Here is a 14,230-nt window from a genome sequence, read left to right on the forward strand (position 1 = left end):
TTTGCATTAGTTTTGTTTGTACAAAGTCTTTTTAATTTGAAGTAATCAAAATTTTCTACTGTGTTCCTCTAATTTATTTATAATCTCGTTCTTTATGCCTAGGTCATGGACCCATTTTGATCTTATCTTGGTATATGGTGTTAAGTGTGGGTCCATGCCTAATTTCTGCCATACTAATTTCCAATTATCCCAGAAGTTTTTATCAAATAATGAAGTCTTATCCTAGAAGTTAGGGTCTTTGGGTTTGTCAAACACTAGATTGCTATAGTTGACTATTCTGTCTTGTGAACCTAACCTTTTCCACTGATCCACTAATCTATTTCTTAGCCAATACCAAATGGTTTTGGTGACTGCTGCTTTATAATATAATTTTAGATCAGGTACAGCTAGGCCACCTTCATTTGATTTTTTTTTCATTAATTCCCTTGAGATTCTTGACTTTTTATTGTTCCATATGAATTTTGTTTTTTTTTTTCTAGATCATTAAAATATTTTCTTGGAAGTCTGATTGGTATAGCATTAAATAAATAGATTAGTTTAGGGAGTATTGTCCCCTTTATTATGTTCGCTCAGCTGATCCAAGAGCACTTAATATTTTTCCAATTATTTAAGTCTGACTTTATTTGTGTGGAGACTTTTTTATAATTTTGCTCATATAATTCCTGACTTTCCTTTGGTAGATAGATTCCCAAATATTTTATGGTATCAACAGTTATTCTGAATGGAATTTCTCTTTGTATCTCTTGCTGTTGGATTATGTTGGTGATGTATAAAAATGATGAGGATTTATGGGGATTTATTTTGTAGCCAGCTACTTTGCTAAAATTATGAATTATTTCTAATAGCTTTTTAGTAGAATCTCTGGGGTTCTCTAGGTATACCATCATATCATCTGCAAAGAGTGATAGTTTGGTTTCCTCATTGCCTACTCTAATTCCTTTAATATCTTTCTTGACTCTTATTGCCAAGGCTAGTGTTTCTAATATGATATTAAATAATAATGGTGATAGTGGGCAACCTTGCTTCACTCCAGATCTTACTGGGAAAGGTTCCAGTTTTTCCCCATTGCATATGATGCTTACTGATGGTTTTAAATATATGCTCCTGACTATTTAAAGGAAAAGTCCATTTATTCCTATGCTCTCAAGTGTTTTTATTAGGAATGGATGTTGGATTTTATCAAATGCTTTTTCTGCATCTATTGAGATGATCATATGGTTTTTGTTTGTTTGGTTATTGATATAGTCAATTATGCTAATAGTTTTCCTAATATTGAACCAGCCCTGCATTCCTGGTATAAATCCTACTTAGTCATAATGTATTATCCTGGGGATGATTTTCTGTAATCTTTTTGCTAATATTTTATTTAAGATTTTTAGCATCAATATTCATTAGGGAAATTGGTCTATAATTTTCTTTCTCTGTTTTCAGCCTACCTGGTTTAGGTATCAGTACCATGTCTGTGTCATAAAAGGAGTTTGGTAGGACTCCTTCAATCCCTATTTTTTCAAATAGTTTATTTAGCATTGGAGTTAATTGTTCTTTAAATATTTGGTAGAATTCACATGTAAATCCATCTGGTCCTGGGGATTTTTTCTTAGGGAGTTGATTGATAGTTTGTTCTATTTCTTTTTCTGAGATGGGACTGTTTAGGATATTTACTTCTTCCTCTGTTAGTTTGGGCAAGCTATATTTTTGGAGGTATTTTTCTATTTCACTTAAGTTGTAAATTTATTGGCATAAAGGTCGGCAAAGTAACTCCTAATTATTGCTCTAATTTCCTCTTCATTAGTGGCGAGTTCTCCCTTTTCATTTTTAAGACTAACAATTTGATTTTCCTCTTTCCTTTTTTTAATCAGATTTACTAAGGGTTTGTCTATTTTGTTGGTTTTTTCATAGAACCAACTCTTAGTTTTATTAATTAATTCAATAGTTTTTTTTTTTTACTTTCAATTTTATTGATCTCTCCTTTTATTTTTAGAATTTCAAGTTTAGTGTTTGACTGGGGGTTTTAATTTGTTTCTTTTCTAGCATTTTTAGTTGCAAGCCCAATTCATTGACCTTCTCTTTCTCTATTTTATACAAATAGGGCTCTAGAGATATGAAATTTCCCCTTATTACTGCTTTGGCTGCATCCCATACATTTTGGTATGATGTCTCATTATTATCGTTTTCTTGGATGAAGTTATTAATTATGTCTCTGATTTGCTGTTTCACCCAATCATTCTTTAGTATGAGATTATTTAGTTTCCAATTATTTTTTGGTCTACTTCCCCCTGGCTTTTTGTTGAATGTAATTTTCATTGCATCGTGGTCTGAAAAGGATGCATTTACTATTTTTGCCTTACTGCATTTGAGTTTGAGGTTTTTATGTCCTAATATATGGTCAGTTTTTGTATAGGTTCCATGAACTGCTGAAAAGAAAGTGTATTCCTTTCTGTCTCCATTACATTTTCTCCTCAGATCTATCATATCTAACTTTTCTAGTATTCTATTTACCTCTTTGACTTCTTTATTATTTATTTTGTGGTTTGATTTATCTAATTCTGAGAGTGCAAGGTTAAGATCTCCCACTATTATAGTTTTACTGTCTATTTCTTCTTGCAGCTCTCTTAATTTCTCTTTTAAGAATTTAGATGCTACCCCACTTGGTGCATATATGTTTAATATAGATAGTGCTTCATTATCCATGCTATCCTTTAGCAAGATATAGTGCCCTTCCTTATCTCTTTTAATTAGATCAATTTTTGCTTTAGCTTGATCTGAGATCAGGATGGCTACCCCTGCTGTTTTGACTTCACCTGAAGCATAGTAGATTTTGCTCCAACCTTTTACCTTTAATCTGCATGTATCTCCCCGCTTCAGGTGTGTTTCCTGTAAACACCATATTGTAGGATTCTGGCTTTTAATCCATTCTGCTAACCGTTTCCTCTTTATGGGGGAGTATATCCCGTTCACATTTATGGTTAGAATGACCAATTCTGTATTACTTGCCATCTTGTTAACCCTGGTTTATGCTTTTCTCCCTTCTTTCCCCTTTACCCCCCTTCCCAGTATTAAGCTTGTGAGCACCACTTGCTTCTCACAGCCTTCCCTTTTTATTATCCCTCCCCCCACCTTAGAGTTCCTCCCCCTATCTTACCCCTTTCCTTCCCAGTTTCCGTATTCCCTTCCACTTAGCTTATTCCTTCCCTTTTCACTTTTCCCTTCTCACTTTTCAATGAGGTGGGAGAAGTTTCACCATAGATTGAATATGTCTTAAGATTTTTCACTTAAAGCCAATTCTGAAGGCAGTAAAATGCCCACTATATTCATCCCCCTCCATTCTTTCTCTCAGATATAATAGGTTTCCTATGCCTCTTCATGAGATGTACTACCCTCACTTTACCCTTTTTCTGGTACAATGTCCTTTCCACATCAGTTTCTAGAACAAGGTATACATGTATTCTTTATACATCTTTATAGCTGAAATATAGTTCCCAAGATTAATCTTTATCTTTTTAGATTTCTCTTGAGTTCTATATTTCTAGATCAAACTTTTTGTTAAGTTCTGGCTTTTTCATCAAAAATAGGTGAAATTCGCTTACTTCGTTGAATGTCCATCTTCTTCCCTGGAAAAAGATGCTCATTCTCGCTGGGTAAGTTATTTTTGGTTGCATAACAAGTTCCTTAGCCTTTCAGAATATCATATTCCAGGACCTTCGATCCTTTAATGTGGATGCTGCCAGATCCTGGGTGATCCTTATTGTGGCTCCTTTATACTTGAATTGGGTTTTTCTAGCCGCTTTCAATATTTTTTCCTTCGTCTGAGGGTTCTGGCATTTGGCCACTATATTCCTTGGTGTTTTGATTTTAGGATCCCTTTCAGTGGGTGATCGATGAATCCTTTCAATGTTTATTTTTTCCTCTGTTCCTATGACTTCTGGGCAGTTCTCTTTGATAATTTCCTGGAAAATAGTGTCCAGGCTCTTTTTTTCATCATGTTTTTCTGGGAGTCCGATGATTGTCAGATTGTCTCTCCTCGATCTGTTTTCAAGGTCTGTAGTCTTCCCCAGAAGGTATTTTACATTCTTTTCCATTGTTTGATTTTTTTGGATTTGCTTGACTGATTCTTCTTGTCTCCTCGAGTCATTCAATTCCAATTGTTCAATTCTGATTTTCAGTGAAGTATTTTCTTCACTTACTTTTTAAAAATCTTTTTCTAATTGTCCCATTTAGTTATTTTGTTCTGTGGAATTTTTTTCCATTTCGCCAATTTTGTTTTTTAGAGAGCAATTTTCTGTTTCCAGTTCACTAATCCTATTTTTCAAGGATTTTATTTCTTTATCCACTCTCTCTTTAACTGACTTCTCCAGGCTCTTTTGCCAAGCCTCCCATTTTTCTTCTATCTCCCTTGTGAGAGCCTTTTTAATTTCCTCCATGAGATTCATCTGTGCTGAGGAACAGATGATCTCCTCCTTTGGGGATTCACCTGGAGACTGTCTGTTTTTATTCTCCTCAGGATTTAGAGTCTGCTCTCTATCTGTGTAGAAGCTGTCAAGGGTTAAAGTCCTCTTCAGTTTCTTGCTCATTCTGTCTAATAATCAAAGACAAACTAGCAAAGAAAAACAGAAAAAACTGAAGTCTTTCTTTGGGGGAGGGGCTGGGTGGTATTACCGAGCTTCCTCTACAGACTGCGGGGGGGCAGCAGTGAGGCACTGGCCTTACTGTGCTGCGCCTGCACTCTGAGATCCGAGAGCGTGCTGAGTCACTGTGGGGGTGGGGAAGGGAGGGCGGCCAGGTCCCGAGAGGCTCCAGCTGTTTGGGGTTGTATTCTTCACCCCCGGTGTTTTTAGCTTCTCTGCCTGGCTGCTGACTTGCAGCAGGGCAAAGTATCCAGTCCTGTAGCGAAGCTCTCCCTGCAGAGACGGCTGCGATCACTCCCCACCCCCTCTCCAGTCTGCTCCCATGCTCTCACTACCGCTGCCCATCACCTGCGCCCGATCTAAAACCATCCCAGCCCTCCAGTAGAAACAGACCTTTCTTGGCGAATCTCAAGTATGGCTTCTCTTGGTAACTATTTGTGGTTTTTTTTTTTTTTCAGTCAAGCATTAATTCAGAGGCTTGTAATGAAATGGATAGTGAGAGAAAGCGCCGAGCTTTCGCAGCTGTGTGCCTCCTCTCCGCCATCTTTTTTTAACATTTTTTAAAAATTTTTTTGACTGATTCTTGAAGGTTCATTAAGTCATTCATTTCCATTTGTTCGATTTTAATTTTTAATGAATTGTTTTCTTCATTTATATTTTATCTTCTTTTGCATTTGGCCAATTGAACTTTTAAATTAGGTGATTTTTTTTTCATTGATTTTTCTTTTTCTAATTCACAAATTCTGTTTTTCAACAACTTGGCATCTTTTTCATATTTATTCTGTAATGAGTTATTGGCTTTTTCCATTTCATGTAATCTATTAAAGGAGTTTTCTTCAGATAATTTCTGTGTTCCTTTTTCCAAACTCTCTTGCAATATTTTCATTTATTTTCCTCTTTTTTCTTCTCTCTATTAAAATACTTTTTGAATTCTTCTAAGAGAGCTTTGTGAGATTGGGACCAACTCATATTACCTTCTTTGGCTTCATCTGGAGATGAATTGCTTTTACCATTCACAGGGTTTAAGGTCTATTCTTATCTTTCTCCATAAAAACTAGTTATACTGAGAGATATTTTGGGGTTTGTTTTTTTTTGTTTTGTTTTTGCTTTTTTAGTCAATTTTTGGAAGTCAATTCTTAGGGTATAGGGGAGATTGTCCCAAATCTAGTGTATAGGCAACAATGACTTGACTTCATGTTTCTGTGGAGCCAGTGCTACTGACTTTGTGGGTAGTCATGGCTAGGTCTCACATTGTTCTAGGTTTCAGAGGCTCACTATTTGTCTTTTGTAATTGTGTTGGATGTCTCACAGATAATCTGCTGATCCACTAGCTTGTAATCAGGACAGAGTAGCCAATGGTTCTGTAATTTGACTGTGTCTCCCTGCAGAACCCCTGGCATATAGACACCACCTAGCCCCATCTCCCTTCTCTGCACTTGCATTTGACCTTATCCCTCCACCCTGATTTAAAGAGACCTTTTCTCTAGTTCTTCCAAAATATCTTCTGCTACAAATTTATTACACTCCAAATATCTGTGGGTTCTGTCACTCAAAAAATAGTTCAGTTCTGGTATTTATTTGAGGGATACCAGGAATAGCTCAGATAAAAACCTGTCTACTCTCTACCATATTGAGTCCACCCTTTTATTTAAGTTTTTTTTTCTTTTTGTATCAATATTCATTAGGGAAATTGATCTATAATTTACTTTCTCTGTTTTAACCCTACTTCATTTAGATATTAACACCATGTCTGTATCATAAAAAGAATTTTATAGGATTCCTTCTTTCCCCATTTTTCAAAATAGTTTGCATAGTATTGGAATTAATTGTTCTTTAAATGTTGGTATGATTGACCCATAAATCCATCTGGCCTGGTGATTTTTTTTTTCTTAGAGAGTTGATTAATAGGAATTTTTATTTATTTTTCTAAAATGAGACTATTTAAGTATTTTATTTCCTCTTCCATTAATTTGGGCAATATGTTTTTTGTAAGTATTCATAGATTTCACTTAGATTATCAGATTTATTTGCATACATACAATTGGGCATAATACCCTCTAATTATTGCTATAATTTCCTCTTTATTGGTGGAAATTAACCTTTTTTTTAAATCTTTGATACTAATAATTTGATTTTCTTCTTTCTTTTTCCTAATCAAACTAATTAATGTTTATCTATTTTGTTCCCCCCCCCAAAAAAAAAACTCTTAGTTTTTTTTTTTTATTAATTCAATAGTTTTTGTTTTTACTTTAAATTTTATTAATCTAGTCTTTTATTTTCAGAATGTCAAACAGCACTTAATTGGGGGGAGTTAATTTCTTCTTTTTTGTTTTTTAGTTGCATTCCCATTTCATTGGTCTTCTTTTTCTCTATTTAATTCATGTAGCAATTTAGGGATAAATTTTTTTCTCTAAGGACTGCTTTGGCTGCATCTCATAAGGTTTGCATGCTATTTCAATACTGTCTCTTACATTAAATTATGGATTGTTTCTGTGATTTGTTGTTTGACCTACTCATTCTTTAGAATTAGATTATTTAATTGCTAATTGTTTTAGTTATCTTTCCCTGAGCCTTTTTTGAAAATACTTTTTATTGAATTGTGGTCTGACAAGTACGCATTTATTATTTTTGACTTTCTATATTTTATTGTGAATGTTTTTATGACATAATACATGTGTAGGTACCATGTACTGCTGAGAAAAAAAAAAGTGTATTACTTTTTGTTACTCTTCAGTTTTCCCTAGAGTTCTATCATATCTACTTTTTCTAGGATTCTATTAATCTCCTTACTTTTCTTCTTTATTTTGTTGTTAAATGTATCTAATTCTGAGAGTAAGAAGTTGAGGTCCCCAGTAAGTTGTTTTTTTTTTTTTTTGTTTTGTTTTGTTTTGTTTTTTTTTTTTTTTTTTTTTTTTTTTTTTTGCTTGCTATTTTTTCTTAGAACTGCTTAGCTTCTCTAAGAATTTGAATGTTCTACCACTTGGTGTATATACAATTAGTATCAATATTACTTCATTGTCTATGGTACCCTTTTAAAAGGTGTACTTTCCTTCCTTATTTTTTTAACTAGATCTATTTGTACTTTTGCTTTATCTAAGATCAGAATTGCTACCACTATTTTTTTTTTCCCTTGGTTCAACTGAAACATAATAAATTCTGCTCCAGCCTTTTATCCTTACACACTATGTGTCTATTTTATTTTCAAAAGTGTTTCTTTTAAACAACTTCTTGTAGGATTATTGGTTTTAATCTACTCTGCTATCTACTTTTGTTTTATTCATATTCATATGAATATTCCCAATCATATTCATTTATGATTATCAGCTATGTATTGTCATTCTTCATATTTTCTCCCTTAAATATATAATTTTTTCTCTCTTTCCATACTGTCACTTATGAGTTGTGTTTTATTTCAAACCCATCTTGCCTTTTTCCCACCTTCCCTTCTATCTCTCCTCCTCCCATTTCTTACCTCTTTCCCATACTGTTTCTGCCCTCCCTTTTAACCAGCCCCTTTATTTTATTTTCTTTCTTTTCCTAGTTCCTTTTATAGTAAGATAAATTTATATATCCAACTGAAAGATTGTTATTCCTTCCTTCTGCCAAAACTGATGAGATTAAACATGAGAAACTGCTTATCCCCTCTCCTTTTACCACCTCTGTTGTAAGTTTTTTTTTTTGTTTCTCTTTAAGTATTTTACTTTGTCCCAGTCCCTTTCCTTTTCTCCCAGTATAATCTTTTTGCCACACCTTAATATATTTTTTGAAATCACACATTAAAGTCCTTTCATATCCACACCCTCATCCATGCATGCCATCTCTAAGTGAACCAAAACTGATACAGTTTTCAAGAAGTACAGATATTATTTTTCAATTTAGGGATGTAAACAGTTTTACCTTTAAGTAATATGCAAATATGTATGTATATATCTATATATCCTTTGTTTACCTTTCTATGCTTCTCTTGAGTCCTGTATTTGAAGATCAAATTTTCTGTTTAACTTTCTTTTTTTTTTCCCCCTTAGGAATGATTGATAGTCTCTTGCTTATTGGATATCCAACTTTTACCCTGAAAGATGATGCTTCTTCTCATTAGTGTGTTAATTCTTGGTTATAAATTCAGTTTTTCCTATTCTGGAATATGACATTCCAGGTCCTCTGATTCTTTATTGTAGAAACTGCCAGTTCTTGGGTTATCCTTACTGTTGCTCCTCAATACTTGAATTGCTTTTGCCTGGTAGCTTGCAATATTTTTATTTTGAGATTATACTTTTAGAATTTTGGAACAATCTTCCTTGTTTATTTGTTTGTTTGTTTGTTTTTTCTTTTGGAATCTCTTTTCCATTATCCCCCCTTCTGTTTTTACTATATAAAGGTAGTTTTCTTTGATGATCTTTTGAAGAATGCTATCCAGGCTCTTTTTTGGTCATGGCCTTCAGGTAGACCAATAATTATTTTTTTTTTCTGAATCTATTTTCAAAGCCAGGTATTTTATAAAAAGTTAGTTTACATTTTGTTCCATTTTTTTTCATTCTTTTTCATTTGTTTGACTGATTCTTGATATTTCATAATTAGCTTCCATTTACCCCATTATAATTTTTAATGTGTGATTTTCATCAGTTAGCTTTTGTAGCTCTTTTTCCATATGATTAATTCTACTTTTCAAAATGTTGTTTTCTTCAGTGGAATTTTTTTTTTTTTTTGCATTTGATCTATTGCGGGTTTTTTTTTTAAATTTCTTTCTTCAATGGATTTTTATTTTTTTGCATTTGGCCAACTGTACTTTTTTAGGGAATTGTTTTCTTCAGTCAATTTTTTCCCTTCGTTTTACAACTGTTGACTCTCTGGCACACCTTTTCTTTTCTCATTTTTTTCCCTTCTGCCTCTCTTATTTGCCTTTTAAAATCTTGTATGAACACTTCCAATAAGCCTCTTTAGCCTTGTGATCAAATTATATCACTCTTTGAGGATTCCTCTCTAGACATTTTATATACATCTGAGTTGGTGTTTTTGTCTTTCTTTTCATGTATTCTATGGCTGTTTTTTTTTTCCTTGCTCATTTTCTTTCCATTTTTTTTCTTTTTTATGACTTTTATGATTGAGCTTTGTGCCTGAGGCATAGAATGGCATTGTCACAAAGCTTTCCATGCAGCTCTGAACTTCAGCTTTGTGCACAAGGGTTTCTTGTGTTTTTTGTCTTGCACACTGTGGGTAAGACCTACCTGCTCTTTCCAGGGTTCCCTACCTGGCAATTTGTCTTCTGAGACTGACCTAGTGTCTGCTCCATTACTGAGCCAGGACCAAAGATCTCAGTTGTTGATCTGCTGTTATTAATATCCTCTTACTGGCCCTTCCAGACACTGTGTGATCTATGCTAAAGTTCATTTTTACCCCAGTGAGACTGAACTTTCTTGAAGTCCTTTCAATCTATCTTGAGTTGGAGAGTAGTTTCATTCCATCAGATTCTGTTCAGAAGCTTGGTTTCATGCAGTTTTTGAGAGAAAGTAGGAGAGTTCCAGAAGCTTCTTGCTTCACTCCACAATCTTGCCTCTGCCTCTGGACTTTTTTGTATTATATATAATGTAGTAAAACATCTTCCTGAACCAAGCAAAATTCCTTTCACTTCTGTTACCTTAGATCAATTTATTGTAAGAGACAAATCATAATTACCCATTATAACAAAATTGTTTCCATATGTCAATTAATCCATGAACGTTCATAATACTAGAGCAGCTTATTCTTAGTTATGCTAATGTATGTATTGACAATGGCACTGCTCACAGAAATGAGTTCACTTCCCACAACTTTTCATAAATCCTATTATTAACTAACTTCTCTTTCCATCATCTGAAGGGAAAAAATGTGTCTAAGGCATTTTGGTGGCGTTCCTGGTTGTATCTGTTCCATACTCCTCCTGATTTGAAGGTATCTGTAACATATTAGAGAGTGAATCTCAGTCTTGCATTTGACACATTCTGGCTATTTGACTTAGAAGTAACACTCCTCAGAGTTGCCTTCTGGATCAGTCAATTCATAGATGGATTTTTTAAAGGACAGATATGCCAGAAGTTTCATATGGATGAGATTAAAAATCCATTGATGTGTAACAGAAATCAGTTGGACATGGATGGAATGGAAAAACTGGTTGCAATATAATCATAAATTGATATCCATAGAAGTACATTAGTTAAAAGCAATAAAAGCATATTTTTTGAAGAAAATATACTCATTTCTAAGTTTAGGAATCAAAGTAAAGAAACATGATGGAATGTATTTGGAAAGAGTATATTAAGGGAGAAATTAAAGCAATGATCTCATATCCTACTGATCATTTTTATGGAAAGAAGAAATAAACAAAGAATTTTTGAAATACTTCATATACTTGGCATGGCCACATGTCATGCTATTTGAGGATATTAGATGTCTAATCAGCAGTAGTAGTTGTCTCAACATAAAGCAAAGGGGATTAAATTATTGTTTCAATGTTTTATTTATTCTATAAAAGGAAAAGGAAAAAAGACAGAGTATATTATTCTGGATCAAATTCTGACAAGTAAGAATGAAGTTTCTTGAATTACAAAGGATTGTAATATTGGAGAACACAGAGCACAGACTGGAGAGTTTTCCACCTTACTTATTCATGATAGAAAAACAGGAAATAAAAATAAAACAAAAACAAACCCCCAAAACGATTTCATTTCCTCTTGTATAAAATGAGCTGGAGAAGGAAATGGCAAACCTCCTCCACATATTTGCCAAGAAAATAGCAAATGGGTCACAAAGAGTATTACATCAGTAAAATAATTGAACAACAATAAAAAATATATATATTTTAAAAACCAAATGTAAAAACAATGGGTGAAGGTAAAAGATAAATGCAACAGTGCAATAACCTTGTAAGAATAATGAAAAGTGTGATTCCCTGTGTCTGACAAAAGTCAAGTGGTAATTTTTATGGTTCTTTTTTTATGGTTTCTTTTTTCACATTAACTTCTAGAGTAAGTATATACATTATACATCTATACACTATGTGTATGTATAGCTAAATGTGACAAATATGGATATATATATATATATATTTATACATATATTTGTACTTACTTTTTTGTATCCATATATAAAGAGGGATTCAAAGGGATTCAAAAACCTCACCCTCAAGAAGGGAAATATCAGCTTACTTTTCTGCTTTAAAACTAAATGTGTGTTTCATAGTATGTGGAAAAATTAATGCACATAATTTCTGATCAGACCCAAGAAATTGTTTCCTAAATATTTTAGTATAACTAGTAATACCAGCTTTATTGAGCTATAGAGAAGAGTTAAAAAAATTCTTAGCTCATATTACACTGACCGACTATTTGGTAGATTTTAGGGAAACTGAGAGATACATCTTTTACTAATAGTATGTCCAGAGACTGTGTTGAGCAAGGAATTAAGACATTTTTTAAAAGTATAAAGGCTCTTTCTTATAATGTTTGTTTCTTTCTTGAGAGTCTAAAATCTATTTCAGCGATTCATTTTTCTTTATAAAAACAATAATTGTTTGTAAAAATGATGAATTTAAATGTTGAAAAAGACCAGATCATAAAGGGCACTGAAGTCAAAGAGGATAAGTGAAATTCAAGGCAATAAATATTGGAAAGCACAATAAAATCATAGAAGCCCGAGAAAGGAAGCATAATAGCAATATTTGGGCAAATATCAAGGAGTACAAAATAAAAGTGATTTTTTCATTTGTAGTGCTGTAAAGTAGAAACAGATAAGAAATTTTTAGAAATTGAACACAAGAGGGCAGCTAGGTGGAGCAGTGGAAAGAACACCAGTTTGAAGTCAGGAGGACCTGAGTTTAAATCAGGTCTCAGACACTTAACACTTCCTAGTAGTGGGACCCTAGACAACGCACATAACCCCAATTGCCTCATTAAAAACAAAACAAAACAAAACAAAAAACACAGGTAAGACTGACAGATCATGACATAGTAATGAAAGGGTACTTCAATCAATTATACCATTTATTCTCTACCAACAGCAAAATATCTACTACCATTTAAATTTGCTTTAGGAATAACATTCTTTAAAAAGTGGAAGTTACAACCTAAAAGTTCCCTTCTGAATTTAATTTTTATTAGGGAAAAATGATCATACTAAAATTTACGATATAGTTTTTACTAAAGAAAGAACTAAAACTCAAGTCACACTGATCACATTTTCTTTTTTGACAAGATTAATCATTATTAAATGAGGAATTCTGTGTATATTATTTACCTAGATTTCAAAGCCTCATATACATCTTTTTTGAGAAGGAGAGATAAGATTAAAGAAAAAGACAGTAAAATGGATTCATAGATGGTTGGAATACTGAATTCCAAAGAATAGCTACGAATGGTTCAGTGTCAATATATAAAGAAGTCTAAATCTACCATGGATGGTCTCAGAGTCTCTATTGGTTCCAGCCTGCTTGGTATATTTATCAATAACTTGGATAAAAATGATATTATTATGGTGATAAAATTTCCAAATTCTGGAAAGGATAAATAACACAGTATTATATAGAATTAGGATCTTGAAGGCTAGAACCTTGGACTAAATAAAATTAACCGGGGGGGGGGGGGGGAGGAGAACTGTATAACTATAAGATAGGGCACACATGTAGATTTAGCAGTAATTCTGGGAAAAAAATATGGTAATTTTATTGGACTGCAAGCTCAATATGGGTCTGCAATGTGATGGGATAGCTAAAATAGCTCATGGAAGCAAGAATTGTGCTAACAGCTTTGAGGAATTAGGAAGTGACAATTCTACATTACTCAGCTCTTAAGACATCTGATCTGGAGTACTTTGTTCAATTCTGCATTTTATGATTTACAGTATACATAGATAAGCAAACAAATATTCAGAGGAGGGTAATGAGGTTATAAAGAATCCTGATTTTATAATATATATTATATTCATTTATAAGAAATAGATATATTTATCCCAGAAAAAATAACATTAAGGTGGGCATGATATAAAGACCTCCTGTGTGAAGAAGGAATTTGAGTTATTCTGTTTGGCTCCAAGATAGGGAATTGCAAAGAGGTGAACTTAGGTTTGATGTCAGTTAAAAATAAAACAAAGTAAATAACCTTAAGGAATTTAAGTTATTCAATGCAAAGTTGAATGAAAAATTTTCAAGTATGATTTAGTGTGGATTCCTTTATGCATGGGTTTGACTAGACATTTACTGTGGTATCTTCCAAATCTCAGATTTGTGGTTTTGTAATACTTATTGTACTAATATCATCATTAAGAAAATTTTCTATTGAATTGGTCAAGAGCCTATAAATTGTCACTAATTCACTTTTGTAAATTTGAAAGCAATACCAACTTCAATAAATGGCTAATGATGTCAATGGTTGATTGGCATTTAAACAGTCCTAGAAGTTAGAATAATGAGCTAGTCCTAACACATAGAAGTAAAAATGTATTGTTATGCAGTCTTAGAATTGAGTTCAACAAATGAACCATATGTAATTTTGTATTAGAAAAAGACCTAAAAACCCATCAAATTTAATACTGCACTAAGAATTCTTCCTATTCCTAAGAAGTATTTTAAAAGCCTTTAT

Source organism: Antechinus flavipes, chromosome 1, assembly GCF_016432865.1.
Source record: "Antechinus flavipes isolate AdamAnt ecotype Samford, QLD, Australia chromosome 1, AdamAnt_v2, whole genome shotgun sequence".
Taxonomy (NCBI): Eukaryota; Metazoa; Chordata; class Mammalia; order Dasyuromorphia; family Dasyuridae; genus Antechinus; species Antechinus flavipes.